We start from the raw sequence: 20,478 nt of genomic DNA on the forward strand, positions 1-20,478 counted from the left end.
CGAAAGTAAAACTTTTGATCACTCACATTGTTATGGTTTCTTTACATCTTATTTTATTATCATTACTGTTATTAGTAATGTAGTGAACAAGAACACAAGTGGAGACAGTCGAATGTATTTAAACGTAAAATTACAGAACTTAGTAAAATCTGAGAACCATACAGTAAATACTTAATGCGCAAAATGTCAATCAATTGTCTGAAACTTGACTGTTCGTTTTGCAAATATCAATCAATCGTCTCAAACTTCACTGTTCCTTCATTTCCATAGCATTCATTCGCTGATCTTGTTCTCTTTTCTTGAGTCTTTTTAACCTTTTGCTACCAGGTAAATCACTTTCAATTGATGATACATACTGCTTGTATCTGTCGGCATCAGTAGCACACACCACGATAGGAGATATTATTATCATGCTCGCTATACGTTCATATTGTTCGTATTTCTTAAGTGAACAATTATTCTTTCATATTTTCCAACTGCATTCTAATTCAATCTTGTATTTATTCAACTAAACTGAATCACAAATGACTTGGTGTGCATTAAATCCACTCCATAAATCTGCACAATTTTATTTAGCATATAATAATGTGATTATTATCTTTATTTTATTGTTTATCATTCATTTAACCTTTTTTCTAAACTTATATGAATACTTTTAGCCAACTATGCAACAAATTATATAACATATGTTACCTATTTTTTTATATTTCAGATCGTTCCGGTTCCGTCATTTATTTGTATTGCTGTCACTATTTGTTTAAAAGTGTTGAGTGACAATTGCCATTATTGTCACTTATCAAGTACGTTTATTGTGATTAAATGAATTTGTGTTTTCACCCAGCTAAGTTAAACATCTTGTTGATGAATAATGCGAACTGATGAAAAATATAGAATCTACATTATTTACTTCCATTATTATTCACAGTGGTCTGTCAACATTTACAAAAGAGAACAAATTATACACAAGCAATATTGTTCTATTAATGTAATTTGAATGTTGGTTTAACGTCAAGCAAATTTATTAAGTAAACAGAAATAATTAATCAAGCTTTCCAAATAATGAGTTAAATCTTTAATAGTAATGCTAGTTACGTTCAGTCATTAATATGTGCCTCAACATTCAGTCATTGCCTAAGATTAGCTAGTACGAATGTCCTATGCAATTCAAATTTAATAGGAACATCATTTTGTCCTTATTCTGGTAATAATCATGTACTCACTAGTGACTGGCTTAAAGACAGATTTCCTGGCGTTCTAGTGAGAAGCCGTGACTAGGGTCTAATTGGTGTCTGTTGGAGACAGTTATTTACTCAGAAAATAGATGAAAGGTTGTGCAAGATCATGGATCAATTGAAGTCAGATATTAACATCATTTGATGCCAGCTCCGTAGTCTAGACGTTGTGTTCACGCGCGAGACCAACGGTTCTGAGTATAACTCCCTGTGATGATTAGAAATATTTGAATTATAATACAAACTAGCAATCCCCGGAATAACACAATTTAGACCAAGAAGAACTAAGTGAGCACAAACGAAAATATTGTATTAAGCATTCAAAATCTGATAGTCGTCAATTACAAAAGAATCATTAGTTTATACAAACACCACACTCTCGCTTGCAGGATCGTGAATTCATACTTTTGAAGAGTCTCAAACTACGACGAAACGGTCGTCCAGTGCTTCCAGGTTTTCACTTGTGGTCTAGACTAGATCGACTCATGAATTCAACTATTAGAATAAAACAATTTAGGAAGATTCTTGTATCAGGACTTATATTGTTTCATATAAATACACTATTAACATGACTTCATTTAATCGATTTGTTTGAATTATATTCCAACTAGATATAATCTACTGATGATGACTATTTTCCTGTAATAAATCTAGGCATAGTCACACCATTTTTCTTCGATCACATAGTACTTTTATTCTGTCATTTTATAATGTAGTGTCTTTTAGTAAATTAAAGAAGCTCTTGACACTTTGGTGAAATTTAAAAAAAAGCGGACACATTCCATTTCTAACAAAATTTCAAACAACTGCTTTATAACATTCATGTAACCCATTTATTATAATCTCAAACTATGAGATTTGGAGACAATATTCATTGAAAGACTATTACAGATGATAAAGTTTTTACCGTTTTACATATAGAAAGTCATATTATTTAAATGTAGTGTGAATTTGAATGAAAGACATGACATATGATGTAAATTTCACCCCCATAGTTAAAAAAGAACTCATTGAGTTATTTTTTCTTTGTCTCTTATTCAAATTACTCATATATAGGAAAATCTGAGAGATGATCAGGTTCTAACTGTTTACCACTAACTTACTTGAAACGCATTTGGTTGCATCACATATAATGTTTTCGATGGATGAAAAAATGTTCCTAACAGAAAAAGTATGATTATAATAAATAGAACAATGTTTGAAGCTTTTACTAAGCTGTTAACTCGAAAATATGTCCTAGAGTTTTCCTACCTCAACTATCTTTGTACTAAACTTCATTCGGTATTGTTTACTTGAATCTTTCCATTGATGTTAAGCACAGCATTTGATTAGTCTCTTATTGGCACATGTGCATACTATGCGTATTGGCTCGATACTGCCTTCATTCACAAACATTCTAAACAAAGATGAATAGTGGCTAGCAGTAGAATCCAGAACATGCATTTCGTCCTATTCGCCAATAAGAGATTGATCAATTACAGATCTAAACATTAGTGAGAATATCCAAGTCAACAATACCAAGTGAATTTAAACTTCACCTCGTTGCACAATCAGGTCACTATCAGGACTCAGTAGCTTAGTGGATAACGCGATGGCATTTGAAGACAACGGTATTGTGTTCCAGTGCTGAGGTGAACATCGACTCTGAGATGCAGGTACATCCAGCTGGAGAGTGCCAGATAGGATGAAACGCGCGTCGTGGTTTCCACTGCTAGTCATTATCCATCACTGCTTATAATATCTTTGTACTAGCTAATAATTAAGTATTTTTTTCTTAAACACCATATACTTGAATTCGAAATTTGTGAAAGTTTCTGATAATTTAATAATTGAAAATATCAAAAATGGCTCTTATCTTTTTAGTAGGTCGCATACAATGGAATATTTTACAAAATTCAAACATGCTAAATACTAAGCTTTACATCTTAAAAATAATTTAGTAACCAATTTAATCCATAGTAGATTTATAGAATACCATTCTATTTAGAAATAAAGTGCTAGAAACCATTAAGTAATATTATTTCTTAATTCAATTAACCAAAATACTATAATCTCAATAAATAAATATACGTCGATTAAGTTTTCTGTTTACCAACTGTTTTTTAGTAATTATTATTTTTGCTGTGATGTATAACTATAATCTTAAGTATAAATACAACAGTTAAATATAAGAAGGGGTTTTGTGGATATTGTAGTAATTTCAATGCTTGAAATCATGAGTCAATTGAAGCTAGACCACTGTGGAAAACCTGAAAGCACTGGGTGGCCGTTTCATTCTATTATGGGAATTCTCAGCGGTGCGCATCCATGATCCTGCCACGCGAGATTAGAACCCAGAACCTTTCAGTGGTCTAATGGATAAGCGCTCGCGCACGTAACTGATAGATCCCGGGCTCGATTCCCGTGTAGAGGGATCGTGGATGCTCATTGCTGTGGAGTCCTACAATAGGACGAAACGATCTTTCAGTGCCTCCAGGTTTTCCACGGTGGTGTAGCTTCAGTTTATTCATGTTCTCAACCATTGAAGTTAAATATAAAACAAAAACTGAATTAAAATCAGAATTTTACATTATCTAATGTGCTTCTTTTTCCCATGGAAAAATAACAACGTCCTATTATTAACGATAACAATAATGAAAACCTATTGGTCAGTTAATCAATAGTTAATTTCTTTTAAAAAAAATACTGTACCTTTTATAACAATCATGTCAATCATTTAAGTGTAACGAAAAATAATATTGCATTCATTGTACAAGTTAACATTATTGAATAACTATGACAACAAGGCAAATAGAAGGGGCTGTTAGCTTTTGTGGCAAATAAACTAAGAAAGTATAATCATACATGTAAACAAACCAGTGAAATTTCTAAAATCTACACAAAATCCGTTCTGATAATAATCATCTGCTCACTAGTGACTGACTTCAAGAGATACTCCTGGAGTTCTAGTGAGAAGCCGTTACCCGTGGAGTTCAATCAGGTCGGTTGTGAGATATCAACTCACTGAAGGCAATGGTGTACGGTGGCGCAACATCGTGGATTGGTTGAAGTTAGACATTAACACCGTTGGATGCCGTCTCAGTGGTCTAGTGATTAAGTGCTCGCGCGCGAAACCAGTGGGTCGTGGGTTCGAATTTCGCAGAGGGTGAGGTCGTGGGTGCGCACGGATGAGGGGTCCCATACTAGGACGAAATGACCATACAGTGCTTCCAGGTTTTCCATGGTGGTCTAGCTTCAACTGACTCATGATTTCAACCAGTGAAATTCCTAAAATCTTCACAAAATCCCTTCTAAAAATAATGATCATAAATTTTGATGTATTACATAATTTTTTAAAACTTCTCATATTGTACTTCAGAACAACATATATAAGTGAACAATATTCTTATCAAAACTAGTACATCTATCGTCATACTACCATTTTGTATTTTTCACTTATTATGTTTATTTATGTAATCTATTACATTGTTATCATTGACTCATAAACAATCTTGAATGGTTTAGTCATTTCGTATATGCATATCAATATTACTGTATATTAGAGTAAAGCCTGATGAGGATTTAATCGAAAACAATATTATTCGCCTATATATATATATATATATATATATATTACATAATGTAAGGGAAAATAAGCATAGTTTTAAAAAACAAACACCTTACGTTACATAACATTGACCATAAAATCAAATTCTAATCAAAATCAAATGTTTCACTTCATTAAGAATAGTCATTTCTAGTGTAGTAACTTATTTTGTTCTATTCAAGTAGTACTTTTTTATTGAAGTGGTAAATGGGAAACATGACTTATCAATTTATAACATAAATTGATCAGGCTCAATAGATTCACTAAACATTATAAATTCAATATGATCAAAATAATGTTGTGATTGTCTATTAAAAATTACTTAGGATTTGTGATATCTCTTCACAGATATTTGAAAATACTTGAATCCAATCCACAGCGTATTTTCATCGTTGTTAATATGTAGTGCTTACAACTGATTGATCACTGGGTAGTGATCATTATCATGTGTGTCAGGTCCTTCATTAGTGCAGATCGAATCCTATCAACCAAGTTCCAATATGGCCACCAGTATAGATGACTCGACATTACCTGCACGATGTTGAGATAAGATGGTGGATGAAAGGAGTTAACAAGAAACCCTTGATCTAGGTTTCGTGCTACTTAGCACTAGTCAGCAAGGTGCACTTGTAATCAGCACTAGGAAGGACCTGACAAACATGACATTGATCACCACCCAGAGATCAATCAGTTGTAAATACATCACATTTCTAAAGAAGGTCAGTCGCTGCCCAGATAGCTCAGTGGTAGCGACTCTGGCATCGGAAGCAGATATGAAAAGAATGAATAACAACTGAAAAGGATTGCCGACGAGAAGTTTGAATGGAGAATGTCGGTAGGAGGCCTATGGCCCTCCACCAGGAGTAACAGGACTAAGTAAGTATATCATTGCATTTTTACAGTCTTATAGAAAACAAATGTGGAAATTGTATTTTTATCTCTATGATCATTCAATTGTTATGTTTTTATGTTTCTTCAATCAGGGTTTTACCTGTTGCTTATAAAAATATTCCTTAGATATTTTGGTTCTGCATTAAATACATCAAGTTTAGAAATAAATTAAAAAAAACACCAATTCCAGACATTCATAGTGTTTGATACTTGATGGAAAAACAATAAACAGTTTTGGACTATGTTTACACAACTAATTATTTTATGGATAAATATCATGTTCCCATTTGAATGAAGAACAAAAAACACAAAAAATGGAATGTAGTAAAACAAAACAAACAAACACACATGATAGTTTGTTTTACTACACCAAATATCTAAATGATTAATGAATGAAAACGAATTCACATGAACTTAAATAATAATTTTTTAAAACAAAAAAACAGTGGAAATTATTATGTAGGATTATCCTGACAAATGTATGATTTATTGAGTAGTATAATACAGTGTATTTAGATATCTTCTTTGAACAGTAGAAAAATGGGGAGGGGGGTTAAATTTTACTTTTTTGAAAGATAATTTGTATTTCAAATCATGAAGAAAATTTGTAACTTAGGGACATGCTTTTGTTTCTATACAGAACATCATTTAATTATATGAAGATTGAATTTTGAAATGATTATTCAACTAATAAATAAAGATGGAAATGTATTGTATTTTACACTTATTCACATTTGTGCTATTCACACAGAATTATTAGTAAATGTATTTTTTAGTGTGGCGTAATTACGTTATTCGTGATGAGAGGGAAGCTTTGTGTATATAGATAGATATCAATTTACATAATTTATACTTCATGAGTTATGAATTTGAAGATACTTACTTACTTACGCCTGTTACTCCTAATGGAGCATAGGCCACCGACCAGCATTCTCCAACCCACTCTGTTCTGGGCCCTCTTTTCTAATTCCATCCAATTCTTGTTCAGTTTTCTCATGTCTATCTCCATTTCTCGGCGTAATGTGTTCTTTGGTCTTCCTCTTTTCCTTTGGCCTTGAGGATTCCATATGAGGGCTTGTCTTGTGACGCAGTTGAATGCTTTCCTCAATGTGTGTTCTATCCACTACCAGCGCATCTTCCTAATCTCTTCCTTCACTGGGTTCTGGTTTGTTCTTTCCCACAGTTGGTTGTTACTATAGTCTCCGGCCAACAGATCCCGTAGAAAATTAACTCGCTAAAAAAACGCTAATAATTTGAAGATACTATTAAGCAAAATACTGTACATATTTATACACTAATAATATAGTGAACAAACCAATGAAAATGTATATGTGGTAAAGCATCTCTATATGCATTTTATACATGTATGCGCGTCAATGAAACTATGTTCTTTTAATATACGCGACTTATTATGTAATAAGAATGTCTCTTATCGAAAAGATAATGTCAACGAGAATAATATAAGAAGTAATTATACATCAATAATCATTTATACAGTGATACCATGTATAATCCTAAGGGAATATTTTTGTATGATATCATTAATTGATCTGTAGGAATTTTTAAACATTTAAGTAATATGTTTTTTTAAAGTTTACTACAGTGACAAGGTCTATGTAGTTTGGAAAACGACTCTTTGTGAACTAGAAGAAATTAGCACTGATACAGTACGTATGCTGATCACTTCTTGAAATTAGATATTAGTTATAACTGGACAAAATGCTTAGTAAGTTAAAGAACTTTATTTACCAACTGTAGAATCTGGGACTTGGTTTTTGTTCTATTTGAGAATCATCAGCTAGATGTACCTGCATCATAGAGTTGAAGTTCAATCTGGGACTTGAACTTAGTACCGTTCACTTCAAATGCCATTGTGTTATCCATTTATCTGGGTTCGATTTCCAGATTGAATATCAACTCTAAGATGCAGATACATTCAATTGACGCATTCAAAATAGGGTGAAACGTGCATTCTAGATTCCACTATTAGCAACCATCCATGTTTGTTTTTAAATACTATTAATGAATTTACTAAGAAATATTTTTAAACATACTTTCTAGTAATTACTATTTATACTTTTTCAATTCAATATTAAATTTATATTGAACATTGAAAATATCATCCATGTCCCAATAATATTATGGTAAACATTTAAAATATGTAAACCTATCACAGATTATTGATTCTTTAATTGTGTTACATTTGAAGAAACATTTTCATCAAAGTTCAAACTATTCACATTTCATAAAAGATTTTTTTTAAAAATAAAACACATAAATTAACATAATATAGGGGGGGATAAAGAAGGAACACTAAACACTATAGATACTACTTTCAAACTAATAAATATTCACTTATTCTTTCTCTTTTTTTTCACTAAATAAGTTGATATTACAAAGATGTTATGAATGATCAATATTAAACTGTTATTAGAATTTCTAAGGAATTTATCTGTAAAAATGAAAATAACTACCTTCTGTTTTCGAGGGGAGAGAGGAGAAGGGGGGTAACGTCATATAAATTTTCTTTTGTGAATTTACTACTAATTATATATGTTAAAACTATTGAATTATTACACAGTTACATTTTGTTTAGATCTAGTAATTGGTAAAATTTAGTAAATTATATATAAACTTTTATTACAGTTATTATGGTTTTTATTTGGTGAATAATTTCATAGTACACAACATGAAGTGATCTTAGTTAGATGTAAATTATAGGAATATAACAATCTTCATAGAGTCCTTTACTAAAAATAATCATGTGCTTAGTATTGATTTACTTTCATAGACAATCCGAGGAATTCTAATGTGAAGCTGTGATTAAGAGAGTTCAACTAGGTTAGTATATGGGAACGTTATTCATTATGGATGATTGAAAATAGTCTCAAAATATTATGAAATTTTAGTATGTAGTTGTTGAGATTGTTGAGTTTTTAATTGAGATCATGAATCGACCAATGTTAGACCACCACTGGACGACAGTTTCATCTAAGTATGGGACCTCTCAGCAATGCGCATGCACGATCCTGCATGCGGATGAGAGTTGAATGTCTACACATCTAGATTCGAGCTCAATGGCTTAAAGATTAAGCACACATCGAGGGATAGAATATCCTAGGTTCTATTTCACGGATGCTCAAGGCTGAGAAGTTCATTACTAGATTGAAAGAAATGTTTAATTTCCCAATATTTGTTTATATAAAATCAATGTACAATCATCTATGTTTTAAATAAACATGTTAGCCGACTACAAATTAACTAAGAACACATAAATCAATGAAATCTAATACTATCAACTGTGGTAAAACGTCATCTGTGTTATTTCTATATAAAACAAATAGATAACTTACAAATAATAATTACTAGGTCATTATAAACTATCTAACTATTCATTAAAAAGATGATTGACATATTAGTGAAATTAAAATTATATGATAATCATAGATCTTTAAATATATTAAATTATCTCATTGAACTTTTCTCATTAATAAATTTAAATAAATCACAAAGAATTTAATAGAATAATACAAATTCATTTATTTTATGATTTCTTCTTAACTACTTACAAAATCATAATAATAGTAGTATATATTTAAAAAGTAAATCAGTTTATGTACTTTATATCATCATCATAATAATATAGATAAAAACAATCATAAATATGAACAAATTATTAGTGATGTTTCTATGGATATAAAAGTGAATGGAAACAAACTAATGAGGATATTATTATTAAAAACCATATGATAATAATATAAAATGAGTGAAGTTTAATTTTCAATGTAAACTTATAAGAAGTCACTTTATTTATGATAACTTGATTATCTTTTTGTTTTTCTATTCTATACTTTAAAATTGTGCTTCACAAAAACCCCTTCTGATACTAATCAACATATTCTCGCTAGTGACTGATTTCAAGAGGTATATTCTGGAGCTCCAGTGAGAAACAGCGACCAGTGGAGTTCTACCGGGTCTGTGGTGAGATAGTAACTCATTGAAGACAATGGCAGATGTGTCGTTCAATTTCATGGATTAGTTGAAGCTAGACATTACCACGGTTGAATGCCGGCTCAGTGGTCTAAAGGTTAAACGTTGGTGCGCGAGACCGATAGGTTCTGGTTTCGAAACTCGCGAGGCGGTATTGTGGATGCGCACTCCCCAGGAGTCTTACAATAGGACGCAACGACCGTCTAGTGTTTTCAATTGACTCATTATCTCAACTATTGAAAAAAGGTAAGACCAAGAAAAGTATAACTTGACATATCTTGACGATGAATAAATTAAGAATATGAAGTTTTCCAACGAATATAGAACATTCATATTTTAAAGCACAAACTGATTTTCATTGATGATGAGGTCATGAATATTTCGTGGTTTTAACTATGAAATCAGTTAGATTTGTTGAAGTTAGACATTAACACTGTTGGATGCCTGCTCAATGGTTTAAAGGTTAAGCGTTCGCACGTGAGACCAATAGGGCGATATCGTGGACTTGCACTGATGAGGAGTCGTATACCAGGACGAAACGGCTGTCCAGTGCTTCCATAATTTCCATGGTGGTCTAACTTTAATCAACTCATGAATTCAACTATGAAATTAAAATATGTATTTAGTTTGATGCCGTTGGGTCTGCTGAATTGGATAATTCAAGTGAGGGATTTTCAATGTCATTCAGAAAGACTTCATATATGGAAAAGGACGAAACATGTTAATTAGAAACTTTTTTGATCTTTTAAAGTAAGCTTTTTCAAGTTATGATATTCAATCATATTTATTTTTATAATACCATTTGTTAGTTTTTATTTTATGATCTCTAAAGAGATATTATACCTCAAGTCTTTTACTTACCACTAAACCATCATTTCTGTCTAACATGGATTTAGCTGAGTCAATTATTCATCAAACACGCTTTCCATGTTTGCTAAACAATCACAACCAAGATATAAAATAAGAAACGTGCTACATTCAATTATGTAAATGTTTTTCAACAGTAAACATTTCAAGTAAACCTAATTAGAGATAGCTTGTTCTTAAGCAGAAACAAGATTATTGAAATATAGCATCCAGTTTTAGGCAACATATCGGATTTCAACTTTTAAATGATTTAAATTAAATCACCTTAGAATAAGTGTACCTTATTAATCCGTCACTAACATTGTCCTTAGTAAAATTATGATTTAAGCTTAAATGTACAAAGAGTAGTTCGTGAAATAATAAGCCGAAATTAGGTAAACTGATTAGATTAATCATTGCATAAATTCATATCCAATACATTAATAAAAATACATAGATTTCATAAAGATTCTTATTATGAAAGAATTTTCCAAGATATGTCAAATATATCCAGGTGAAATTATTGTAATTTTAGTTAATATGTAGTAGATATATTACCCCAATCAGGTAAACAATAAAATCTAAATTATTAAACTATAATAATCATATAAATAACCCTCCCTACCCACCCCTACACATAACAAAATTGTAGTAATTAATTCATAGTAACATAAATCTTAATATCAAACAAAACAAAAACATTATTTAAAAACAATTAATAACAATGAAATAAATTGACCGGTAATTACATGTTATTTATTATGCATCCTTATTATCCGATTACTTAGTTACTATGGTTATTCAGGCTTTTAATAAAACTAGTAATAGTAATAATAATGATACATGCTTTTATGCTATATATAGTATTATTTACATTGTTTGTATTAGATACATATTGTTTATAAACTGTTCTCTTGTCATTTCATTTACAAACAAATTTGTTGTGTATATATATTTCCAATTTTATTTATTTCTTAACCTTGTTATAAAACTAGTGGATTTTATACTGAAGTCAGTATATTCGATGATAAACAACTATTCCGTTTAATAGATTTTCATCGCTGAAAAATTCCCATTATATTAAAACACAATTATATATGAACAAAGAATATCTTTTCAATAATTTCTCATCGGGTTCTACAATTGTCATATCCAAATTAATAATCCATAAAATTGGCCAGGTTTATGGCAGAGTTACAAATGTCAAGACAGTTCCACTGTATGGGGTGGAAACTTGGAGAACTAAGAAAGTCATCATCCAGAAGATACATGTGTTTATTACCAGTTGTCTACGCAAAATACCTCGGATCCATTGGCCAGACACTATTAGCAGCAACCAGCTGTGGGAAATAACAAACCAGATCCCAGCGGGGGAAGAAATTAGGAAGAAGCGCTGGTAGTGGATAGGATACACATTGAGAAAAACGCCCAACTGCGTCACAAGACAAGACCTCACATGAAATCCTCAAGGCCAAAGGAAAAGAGGAAGACCAAAGAACACATTACACCGAGAAATGTAGTCAAACATGAGTGGAATCAACAACAATTGGATAGAACTAGAAAGGAAGGCCCAGGACAGAGTGGGTCGGAGAATGCTGGTCGGTGGCCTGTGCTCCATTAGGAGTAACAGGCGTAAGTAAAGTAAAGTATGTTATGGCAGAGTACATCACTTAAGATTGTAACATGTGAATTAATGATTGTTTGTCATTAGAAATCAAGTTGTTAATGTTGGAGCTGACTAATATGAAGTGTTAACTTGAATCAGTTTATAAGTGAAATGAAATTGTGTGATAAATAGTGATCAGAATAAATACGGTCAACATGGGGTAAGAGAGAGAATGTTGTGATTACAGACCAGAAATTACGTAATATATAGAATAATATGAATTAGGCAAGAACTAGCACATAGGTGTGGATACTGAATAATTTTCTCAAAAAGGTTAGCAAGTGTAATAATAATAATAATAATGTACTCTGTCTTAAGCCTGGCCAATTTTATGGATTATTAATTTGGATATGATAATTGTAGAACCCGATGAGAAATTATTGGAAAAGAATATTCTTTGTTCATATATAGTTGTGTTTTAGTAAACTTTCATTTGATTTTCTTCTTCAAAACTTATATATGCCATAATGAGATCTACAACTGATACGTTTAAGGTACAATAGTCAAACGATCTTAATAAATGAATAGTTCTAAATTTTAGGAAAAAAACAATTTACAATTTAAACTATTACTTTGTATCATAAAGGTTTTTGTAGATATTATAGTAGTTTCAATAATTAAATTCATAAGTCAATTAAAGTTAGATCATCATGGAAAACCTGAAAGCACTGGACGGCTGTTTCGTCCTATTATGAGATTCCTCAGAAATAAAATGTAATAAAATGATGTTAACTATGTATATTAAAGTGATTTAAGTAGTTAAAGCATAAACTTATAAATAAGAATTAATGATTACAAGTCAATACATTGAAACAATACCGATGAACATGAACTGATTTTATTAAAAAAATCAAAACAATTATCCTGAATTTCGATTCATTAGGATAGAATCAATAGTCAGATATTTATTTTATTATTTTATTTTTCATTAACACAGTATCAATTAGGTCAACGTTTCGCTGGTTATACTGACCAGCTTTTTTTTCTACATAAGCTGACAAAGTACAAAAATAACATTTTTTTCCCAATAATTACCGCATGAAATCTATTTTTTGTGTCCACATTGTATAGAAACAGTGTGATCATTTCCAGTGATTATTTATTTGACATTTTCCATTATACATGTAGTTGATAATAAACTTCATTTAGTTATATTTTTTTATAAACTCTTTAATTATGTCATTAACCTTTTAAAATCATTAGAATTCTTATGAAGAATATATATGTATGATTCTGATAATAATAATAATCACCTGCTCATTAGTGACTGACTTCAGGAGATACTCCTAGAGTTCTAGTAAGAAGTCGTTACCAATGGAGTTCAACCAGGTCTGTTGTGAGATAGTAATTCACTGAAGACAATGGTGTACGGTGGCGTAACTTCGTGGATTAGTTGAAGTTAGACATTAACATCGTTGGATGCCGTCTCAGTTGTCTAGTTGGTAGACTGACGGGTCCTGGGTTCGAATCTCCCCGGGTACGGGATCGTGGATGCGCACTGCTGATGAGCCCCATATTAGTTTTTCCATGGTGATCTAGATTCAATTGACTCATGATTTCAACCAGTGAAATTTCTAAAAATCTCCACAAAACCCATTCAGATAATATGTATGATTTATTTGATTAAACTGTGTGATTTCATTGTGTGTATGCTGAGTTCTTCCTCTTTACATTCCATAGAAATGAATGAGTTTTTTTGTCTCATATTGAATGACGGTCTATTGTTAATGGTATCATACTTAATTCTTCTAAATGTCAAGTTGTTAAATTTAGCCTGATATATGAATAATACCTAAACATCATATTGGGATCCTATAATGCATGTGACATTAAAGACTTTGATAAAGACGATCATGAAGATCAATTATCTTGACGTCACCTTTTCCTCTGATTTCTCTTAGTCTTCTTGTGTTTTACTGTTATCGAAGAAAGCTTTTCGTCTGACTTACGACATAAAGAGGTTTCGTGAATGTGGAATAACTTGACATTTACTCATATAATTTGTAAATTCCTACATATTACCTATCATTCTTTACTGTTCTTCATTATTCTTTCCCGGTCTTTTGAGAAAAGTCTGCTGTATTGTAGAGAGTGCTGAAGGCAGTCAGCAAGGTGTGTGGTGAATCTTTTGAGGTCATTATAAATATGTTTTTGGATAGACATCTAATGTCTTGCAAACTCCTGACAGGTATTATATTGTCAGATACTAACCATCCCTTTCATTCATATCTTTCTTCTTGTATATCTTCTGGTAGAACGAGACGTAAATTCATGCTCACAAGCAAAAATATAAATGATCGATAATATCTTATCTAGTAAATAAACTCTATGACGAACAGATGGTTAAGGTTGCCTTAGTCAGATTCGAAATTTCCTGAAAAAAGTATCATATACTTCTGAAAACCTAGAAGAATTGATACTGTAAATGAACATTGAAGACAAGTCAAAATGTAGGGTGTTCATAAACTAGTGATATTGGTTAAAAATATTTATTATTTTCACCTCATACAGATTTGTTTATAATTAATGTCTGCTGATGAACCATTCATGCGAATTATTATCACTTTGATAAAGTAACTGTTTTCTTTCAGTTAAATAACAATTTTCTGTCATCTAAGTTAGAGGCTTATATGAGATAATATTATTTTTGATGATATCAGACGATATAACCTGAGGGTGTTTTTTTGATCAACAAACATCGTTACAGTAAACAGAAATTTGTTTCCATCTTTAACTTCAGTTTGATATATTATGGATACTGAGTTTTCCGCATATTTCTGTTAATCTTAATCGGCTTAAAAATAAGAGTAATATAGAAAACAAACTGATAACGAGTATATTTGTCTAGTTGAAAACTTTGTGTACATAATATGAAGCCAAAATTGGATGTCATGGAAGATTAAGATTAAATGCATAGTTGGTGAATGTGAGTGAATGGTTGGCGTGTACATAAAACTGAAAAGAATGAAACAGAATCTAAGCGTAATTACTCTTGACTGCCAAATGTTTGACGAGAAAATGTACCAATCCGCATAAAGTTATAACATGAGTATTTCGTAGTGCTCATACTAAAGGAAAAAGAGTAAATCAATTTTACAGAGAATTTTAAAGGTAACTTTCATCCTACAATTTCAAATGATATTTCATTTATAAAAAAATATAGTTATCCTATATAATTCTCGACCTTTGATGAGGACCTAACTTGATACATAACTGGACAACATAAGAAGAGCACACAAATGTTTTTTTTTATTTTCTTAAATTTCAATGTTAATTGTGCGTTTACACTATTTTCAAAGTGCAAAACTTAAATCAATAATTAAATGTTGTTTCATTCTGACACATTCTCCTGGAATGTTATTTAACATTGGAAGTGTTTTAAAAGTATCTAGATTGAATGTTGAGAAATTATATAAATTAAGTTCTGAATATACAGTTGGTTATCTAGTAAACATATAATGACAATAGCACCTTTCTTGAATATTATGTCTGTGTATATCATTCTCATGATCCTAATATCATTAGAAGTTGAGCAAAAAACAGTGTGCTTTCTAATGTGTTAAGGGTTGAAAACTGTGATCAGAATACATATTCAATTATATCATATATTGCTCATGGTATTTAAAAATTAGACAGTGAAAAATTTAACTTGAATTAATTTAGGTAGAACAATAAAACAACAGTTTACATTCTTGGGAATCGGCAATATGAGCTAAAAACTGTTGGCCGGGCTTAATTGTTTATCACAGTACTGTTAGTTCGTTCAAAAGCCTACCCTTACAACGCTTATTGTTAAATGAGATAATCTGTAAACTCTTACTGCCATATCATTGTAACTTCATTTTTCAAAACGTGAGAGAAGACATTTTATTGATAAAAGCTGACCGACCAGTCTCCATATTTAAATGATATTTTGATAAAGTTTTCCCTGAAGAAACCAAAAATTGAACTATAATAAAATCAATTACCTTCATGTTATCACCCAGAAAGAAGAATAATACTAATTTAATGAATGTTTGGGAATAGAGTGACTTCATTTCTGCTTATACCGTAGGTTCAGTAAGTATCGTTTAAAAACTAAGGTGATTTAAACATAGTTATGATTTTTTTTACTAAGGTCTGTATGGAGATTTAAAAATCTGGATAAAATTTATGTGTGATATGCTTGAAGATATACATGATTCACGTTTGCCCTTGATTAGTGAGTAATTGGACATAATTAACGCTTACAACTCACGGAAATATCCAATAAATGTATATGCCATTATCAACAACAGTCTACGATGAGAGAGGAAGTGGATAGGACATACATTACGGAAATCACCAAACTGCATCACAAGGTAAGAGCTATCTTAGAATCCTGAAGGGGAATGGAAAAGAAGAAGGCCGAAGAACACACTACGTCGGAAATTGGAAGCAGACATGAAAATGATGAATAGCAACTGGGAAGGATTGCCAAGGACAAAGTTGTGTAGAGTGTGTTGGTGGGCAGCCTATGCTCTTCTACGAAGGGTAACAGTAGTAAGTAGGTTTATAATATTACGGTACTGGATCTTTATGATGGAAATTCAGTAATTTATATCGTTTTAATGCAACCGCTGGTGGTGTATGAAATCACAATAGAGGTTTTACGAATAAAGTCTTAGAACAAAATCATTGAACAAGATAAATAATTCACTCTTGGAAATAAACAACTTGTACTTAAAATTTTTTTTGTCTGAATTGATTGAGATTTTAAGAAAATTAGTTTTGTTAAATGTTAGCTCATTTCGTACAATTTAATATTTCATCAATGCTTAACGTTGTACTTGTTTTAAAGGAACAAATTATAAATATGGATAACAGCGATGTTCAAAATGTATCAGAAATATTTACAAACTAGTAAACTCTAAATTGATCAAAGTAATCATGTTTAAAGTATAGCATAGTGGATTTGGGCACCCCCTGCTTCGGTCTGGGTACCCGGTCAGTATCCCAGTCCTCGCACAAATTGAATGATTTATGTAGCGCATATCTATTTGGTTCCTCTTTGTACATATGCTTGTGTGTTTAAATAAATAAATAAATATCATTTTTTTTACTGACTATTCTGTGTCATTCTTGTTTTGCTTTGATAGAATTTATCTTTTTTTCTCATCAGAATTTTGTTCACTCCATTGAAACAATGTGCACTATTTAGTGGTGTGTTACGTGATTGGAGATAGTTAATGTATAACCCTGAACCTAGGTTTCGTTTTAATTGATAATCATCAAGAGAGTGTACCTAAAATTCAGGGGAAACTGCAAGAAGTGATTTCCTATAGATGCAATTCTAAACTATTTCCTAGACTGTCAAGTACAGAGTCTTAGCTTAGCCAAAGTCAGAACAAGTAAGCTATTTGGCATGATTGTCTTTATCTGTTTCTAAAACGTAAATTAACACCGTTATTATACAAAATAATTAATTAATGCTATCTATTAAACAGGAAAAAAGAGGGATATTAACATACTGAACAGTAACTAGAAAATAGGAAAAATGGGTCAACGAACAGAATTTCATTCATGATAAACATAAAATTATGATGGGTGAATATGTGAAGCATAGTCACACAAGGTTAAACAGAGTTAACGTAGTAGTGAGTGTTTCATGTTGTCATCCGTGGGTTCATTTATCGATCACACATTACAGAAACTGTTGCTTCACTTCGTATTCCAGCATTCATCACCTAAGTTCACATTCTAAAACGTTATCATTATGCTAGTCAGATGACGAACGATCCTGCTCAGAACTGAATATTTACAACTGATTGATTGATGAGTAGCAACCAATGGCATATTTATCTCGTCCCAATGATATGTGATGAATATCATTTGGATAATTTTCTTATTTTAAATATTGCCACGATACTTACTCCTGTTACTTCCAATGGAGCACAAGCCGCCGACCAGAATTCTCCAACCCACTCTGTCCTGGGCCTTTCTTTCCAGTCCTATCCAATTGTTGTTCATTTTTATCATGTCTGTCTCCATTTCTCGGCGTAATGTGTTATTTGGTCTTTCTCTTCTCATTCTGCCTTGAGGGTCCCAGGTGAGGGCTTGCCTTGTGACATAGTTGGCTGATTTCCTCAATGTGTGTTCTATCCACTTCCAGATCTTCTTCCTAATTTCTTCCTCCACTGGGATCTGGTTTGTTCTCTCCCACAGTACGTTGTTGCTAATAGTGTCCGGCCAACGGATCTGAAGTATTTTGCGTAGACAACTGTTATTAAACACTTGAATCTGCTGGGTGAAAACTTTCGTAGTTCTCCAAGTTTCCACCATATACAGTAGAACTGTTTTGACATTTGTATTAAAAATTCTGACCTTGGTGTTGGTTGATAGTTGTTTTGAGTTCCAGATGTTCTTCAGTTGTAGATATGCTGCTCTTAATTTGCCCATCCACGCATTCATATGTGCATCAGATCCACTGTGTTCATCAATGATGCTACCCAGATATGTAAAGGATTTTACATCTTCCAAATCCTCTCCGTCAAGTGTGATTCAACTGGTGCATGCTGTGTTGTATCGGAGAATCTTGCTTTTCACTTTGTGTACATTGAGACCTACTAATACTAAGGCTGATGCTACACTGGACGTCTCCTGCATTTGTTGTTGCGTGTGCTATAGAAGAGCCAGATCATCTGCGAAGTCTAGATCGTACAACGACACTATCTTTCTGCAAAGTGGCTTTGTAACGAGTTGTTGGTTCGGAAATCGTTTTGAATATTCCCTTAGTCTCGTTTAAGAAAAGTCGGAAATACACACATATTAAGGTAGAGCATAAACACCTACAGTTATAAATGATAACACTAAAATCGCATTGTTCATCTAGCAAACGTTTCATTATTAGATGCTGTAGTATTGTGAAAGGCATCATTGTTATTATAAATTAAAATTAAGGTTTAAATCAATTTGGAATAGTTTGGCGTATCCCGTCGTTGAAATTTTTAACTGAAATTTCATCAATTTTATATTCTATTTAAAAAAAGTTTTTTTTAATACCTTCTGCTCTCTTTTGACTTCCTTCGAACTATATACATTTGAAGACAAATGTGGTTAAATGTTTAACTAATAATTGATTCTGGATTGGGTCATATTCTTCATTCAAGTGAAAATTTCTTGTCAATGAGAATTTTCACAGCTGATGGTAATAGTTTTTGTATCATAGAGATTTAACCACCATCTTTCTTAACTTATTTATTACAGCTATCTTTTATGGTAATTTATCGATTGTTGCTTTCTAGGCTTATTGTTAGTTCATTTTCACATAGAACTACGTGAATGACACATTATGTTAATAATGAGAATATAATATTTCATTTAGTAACTGAAAATTAAACATAAAACCATATCCATTACTTACTTATTTTACCCAGACTAAAAATAAATAAACAAACTTTATGAGCAAAGATGGATAGTGGCTAGCAATGGAATCCACGACGCACGTTTCATCCTATTTGGGACTCATTAATTGAATGTACCTGCATCTCAGAGTTGGTGTTTATTCCAGAACTCAAACCCAGTACCGTTCGCTCCACACGCCATCGCGTTATCCACTTAACTATTGTATCATGATAGCCACTTGCTTGTGCAAAGGGATAAAATTTTAATTCACTTGGTATTATTTACTTGAATCTTTCAGTTGATGTTTAAGACTACAACTGATCATTCTCTTATTGGTATATGTGCGTATTGCATCAACTCTGAGATGCAGATACATCCATCTGACGAGTCCCAAATAGGAGGAAACGCTCTTCCTGGATTACACTATTAGCCACTATCCATCTTTGCTTAGGAGCTTGTAAATAAAGGCAATATCAAGGCAATAAGCACAGTATGCACATATGCTAATAAGAGACTGATCAATTGCAGTCCTAAACATCAATGGGAATGTAGATCACCAACGTAGATGATCTGTGTCGAGTGATTGGAGGCCTAATAAAGTTAGACGGGAATAGTGTGACGAATCAGCTAACTTCGAAGTCACACTTTTCGATCAACATCTAATGTGGATTATCCCTTCGACATATCAAATTACTATGTCTGCTTTGAAGACCGTATAACACAAAGGAAGTTATTAAAGAAATATATTAGTGGGAATGAGTACAGGGAAGATAGCAAGACCACCGCCGCATGCGCCAGTTCATGGCATATGACTAACTGATGCACGTTGGTTGTCCTTGACCTTGACGAGGATCGATAATTTGTTCAATATTCAGTGACCTAACTGTCAGATGATTTGGCTAGGG

At 32.0% G+C, this 20,478-nt stretch overlaps 1 protein-coding gene across 1 annotated transcript in view; it reads right to left on the minus strand.

The window, feature by feature from the left end:
* Positions 1-1,546: 1,546 nt before the first annotated feature.
* The window catches only part of MS3_00006740 (uncharacterized protein), a 94,920-nt gene continuing 75,988 nt past the window's right edge, over positions 1,547-20,478 (minus strand). The window contains exons 25-26 of the mRNA XM_051214972.1: positions 6,593-6,954; positions 1,547-1,727 (exon numbers count right to left, since the gene is read on the minus strand). The gene's annotated coding sequence lies outside the window, so the exon portion shown is untranslated. The remainder of the gene's footprint in view (positions 1,728-6,592; positions 6,955-20,478) is intronic.

Source organism: Schistosoma haematobium, chromosome 2 (genome assembly GCF_000699445.3).
Source record: "Schistosoma haematobium chromosome 2, whole genome shotgun sequence".
NCBI lineage: Eukaryota > Metazoa > Platyhelminthes > Trematoda > Strigeidida > Schistosomatidae > Schistosoma > Schistosoma haematobium.